Raw genomic sequence first — 4,509 nt, forward strand, 5'->3', positions numbered from 1 at the left:
CTAACTTGAACAACTATGGAGGACCTGGGGGTGGCTTTCCATGCTGCCAGCTAGTAAGTCCCTGTTACTCTCTAATCATTCAGGTAAAATTTTATCCTTCTCAAGAACTCTGAAACTTTTGAAGACTGGTAGCTTTGTCAGCTTAAAGCAGCAGCCAAGGCTCCAATTGTTACAAAACAGATGTCAAAAACGGGTATTTTAAGGTTGCTACTGTTTATAGTCTTAACATTAATCAATAAAGTTTTAATAAGCTACTAATCCAATTCTGATGGAGTACTAAACACCATACTATGCCACTATACGATCATAACTGTAACTACAAGCTCACAATTAAGGTGCTTTTTATTGTGCTAAAAATCTGCCAGTTGTATGTGTTAATTCTTTCAGTCAAATCATTTCTAACATGAGTATGCTGCTAATGAGTCTTAATATTTATGTTTTCACAAACTCAAAGGATTCTTGTAAGTTCAAGGGAGCCAAATTGGACCCATCCAAACAGGTCAGATTGACTCCAAATAAATATTACTCAACTTTTTCCTGGCCTTGGGACTTGGGAACCTTGTCCTGGGAACCCCTTGGGAGACCCTCACCATCCTTACACTTCTCCTATTAAGTACTTGGACCTGAGGAAAAAAACTTAACCTTGTCCTCTGCTCTGCTAACATCTTGCCAGGTCTCAAAGAGATGCCAGAGCTCCATACTGTTAGGACTGTGATTAAACAACCAGCTACCAGGACATGGCATGACGGCACCCCAAAGACGATCAACACGCCTAAGTCAGCAGGAAGCAGTCTTGAGAACTCAACATCCTTATTCCCTAACCTGCCACACCCAACCCCCACCTTTTTAATAACAGTAAGATGTGGGAATATTGGGAACCAGCAGTCTGCTGACCCCCCCTGCCACCCCCCAGCTCCCGGTGATGGGCGACGCTCATGGCCATGTCATCACTACTTCAGGCTTACCTGGCTGCCCAAGCTTTACCTGGCTGCACAGGGCACTCAGTTACACATGCACAAGTTTCCCTTTTAAAGCAAGTGCTCCAAGTGTGCCTCTCTCTGGCCTTCTCTCTCTCTCTCTCTCTCTCTCTCTCTCTCTCTCTCTCTCTCTCTCTCTCTTGCCTTCTTCCTCTCTTTGCTCTTTCTTCCCTGCTTTTGGTTGGCCACCAGCTACCCCCCTTTCTCTCCCCTCTCTCAATAAACTCCACGTGGGTGCTGAAAAACAAACAAAAAACAAAACAAAACAACAACAACAAACAAAAAAAAAAAAAGAATGCAGTGGATATTTCCTTTTCCAGAGACTCACTGGCCTGTGGGGAGCTACAGGAGATCTACAAGTAGCCCAGTAAGGAATCATGATAAAGCATAGAGGGACTGGGGAAGAGAGACATTTCCAGAGACTCACTGGGCTGGAAAGAAACCTGACTAGGGGGCGTGCAGACCTCCAGGATGTTTTCTACCCTCTTCCTGTGCCAGCTCCGCAACGAGCCCCTGGAACTCTCATGGACACTCTGTGTGCTTTGGAAGCCCAGCATTGTGCCAGCCCCTTCACAAAGATGGCAGTTTCTGAGCAGGAGCTACAGGCCAGGACTTCCGGCACACCCCTTCCTGACTGTGGCAGGACATCCCAGGAACAAGCCTGCTGCACCTTCACTCTGCTTGGTGAGTCTGTCGCTGAGAACTTTGGACATTATCCAAAATACTACCCTAGAGATCTCTGAAATTCTCTCTGTCCAGAAGGACGTGGACCACCCGCTCTGTATGGACTGCATGGACAATCTTCTGATGCAACTAGATGCCCATATCACTCTAGTCGAATCTGACCCAGAAGTACAGGAGTTTTCTGGACAACAGTCACTGGAGAGTGAGGAGCAGAGGGAGGCCATGAACATGGAAGTTGTGCCGAACTTCGGGGTCTGGAGCAGGAAGAAGCAAGGCTGGCTCATGAGCTGAAAGACATAGACCACCATCATGTGAGAATGGCCGCCGAACTCAGAGCAGCCCAGGCAGAGAGCAAGGAGCTGAATCAACAGCATGGGCAGGATTTGATGGAATACTCTTCCTTGAAAATGGATCAGCTGAGCAAGCAGTGTGGAGAACCAGTTGGAGTATGCCCAGAGGCAGCTGTGGTGCCTGAGGAAGACCAATATTTTCATCATCACCTTTACAGTCTTGGATGAGGATCCCTTGGGCATTATCAACAACTTCAGGCTGGGTTGCCTCGCTGGCATCCAGGTGGGATGGGATGAAATCAACGCCACCTGGGGACAGACAGCCTTACTGCCCTTCACCTTGGCCAAGACAGCTAGACTGCAATTCCAGAGGTACCAACTTGTTCCCCATGGGGGCCATTCCTACCTCAGATCCTTGGCTGATGATGAGGAGCTGCTGTTGTTCTCAGATGGGAGCCACAACATCTTCTTGAATAACAAGTTTGACCGTGGGATGAAGGCCTTCTTGGACTGCCTGTGGCAGTTTGTGAATGAGGTTGAGAAGAAGCAATGTCTCTTCCTACCCTACAGGATCCATGTGAATGAAGGTATGATGGAAGATGCCAGGAGCAGTGGGGAATGCTACTCCATCAGGACCCACCTGAACACAGAGGAGGAGTGGGCAAAGGCTCTTAAATCCGTGCTTACCAACTTAAAGTTGATTCTTGCTTGGGCTTTGTTAAGGTACCATTGTAGGAAGGAACCAAACTGAAGCCGTTTTGAATAACTTCCATGTTGAATAGGGGTCAAATAAAGTTTAAATTCCCAAGACCTCCCTAGGTTAGTGACATCCTTCTTGGCGGACAAAGACATGTATTTGGGTAACTGAGACATGAATGGAAGACAAGCTGCCCTGCCACACTTGAGTAAACCAACAAATGAGAACAAGATATGAGCACCACACAGATGAGTGTTCCTAGGAAAGTCCCCATCCCCAAATCCTGATTAGTGGAAAAAGGTAGCTGTAACTTAGCACAGATGCTGTAGTTTTCAGGCTCAAAAGCTATGTCTCGTCCTGGCTTGGGGTATGGTTCAGCTCACATCTGTTCTGCATCTCTGGTTGATCGGTAGCAGCTTGATTCTGATAGCTTTCTTTCCACACTGACTTGGTCTGTGAGTTGTGTTGGCTCCAAGTGGACCCTATAACACTGTCAAAAATAACTTCTTTTCTAAAATAATAGGAAAGTAAGATGGTACATCTCGAGAATACAGCAGGTTTGTGATTCAAAGGAACCATTTTGTCTTTTTCCACAGAGGTCCTCCATAGCTCAGGTTGACCTTCAAATGAACCAATCAGGAATGAGCTTTAATTGTCTCATCACTGGCACCATGATGTGTGTTTGCTCAGAGTGACCCAGCTCCTGTGTGTCTCTTTTCCTTGTTTGTATCTTTTTCTCTGGTTCACTTGCACCCAGGCATTCAAAATGACGGGGAGGAGGGACAACACAAAGACATAATATCATTCCTGCATTGAAAAATGGTAAAGATGAGGATGGAATTGGCTGGGGAGGATCGGAGCCAGGGTGGTGTGGGAAAAACGCTGAGGTTTGAACTTTCTAAGAAAAATGGTGTAGTGAACCTTTGGTGGGGGGCGGAAGAGGTAGGATCAGACTACAGTGATTATCAGTTTTTTTTGTTGTTGTAATACATGAGCCTTTCTTTTTCTTAGATAATTTCAATAAATCTTTACATTTTCTAAAAAAAAATTCAGTAGAACAAAGATTGGAATATGAACAAGTAAGTAAGGGTGAGAAACACAGAAACACTTAACCAAACCCAAAACACAGAAGACTCAGATTAACACCATTAGAGATACAAAGGGAAAATTACCTCACATTCCAATGGAATTTTGGGAATGATAAGAGCTTACTTTGGAAACTACAACTAAAATTAACTGGAAAATCTGAAATAAATTATCAAATTTCTGGTCACATATAAACTGCCAGAATTTACCCAAGAGAACTAAAACAACTTAAAGTGACTTATAATTAGCAGTGACATTGAGGCAATAATAAAGTTTCCCAACTGAAAAAGCCCAAGATGTGATGAGTTTACAGCTAAATTAAGCTAGACCTTTTAAAAAAGGCTAACCCTAATGCTTCTTAAATTATTTCATGGATAAAAAGGTAATAGAGCCAATAATGACATTTTCTATTTTTTTATTTATCATTTTATGGGGGGATCATGTATGTGAGGGTTGGACAGAGGACAGCTTGTAGCAGTCAGTTATTTGCTACCACGTGAGTCCTGGAGAATGAACATAGTTCATCATATTTGGCAGCAAGCCCCTTTGCCCACTGAGCCATCTCACTGGCCCCACAATGCTATTTTAACAAATTCATTACAATCTTACTACAACAACTGGGTAATGAAATAACAACAAAAGGAAAAAGTCATGGCCAATCTCTTGATGGATATGCATAGATAAATAGAAATAAACATATGATCTAATGGGGAAAGTAGGGTGGGGAGGCTCTAATGAGGAAGATTGGAGGGTGATAAATACAGGAGGAGAAAGG

At 44.1% G+C, this 4,509-nt stretch overlaps 1 pseudogene; it reads left to right on the forward strand.

Annotated features, from left to right (window-relative positions):
• Positions 1 to 1,555: 1,555 nt before the first annotated feature.
• Positions 1,556 to 2,702, forward strand: LOC127220791 (beclin-2-like; annotated as a pseudogene).
• The last annotated feature ends 1,807 nt before the right edge of the window (positions 2,703 to 4,509 follow it).

The sequence above is a fragment of the Phodopus roborovskii genome, unplaced genomic scaffold (genome assembly GCF_943737965.1).
Source record: "Phodopus roborovskii unplaced genomic scaffold, PHOROB, whole genome shotgun sequence".
NCBI lineage: Eukaryota > Metazoa > Chordata > Mammalia > Rodentia > Cricetidae > Phodopus > Phodopus roborovskii.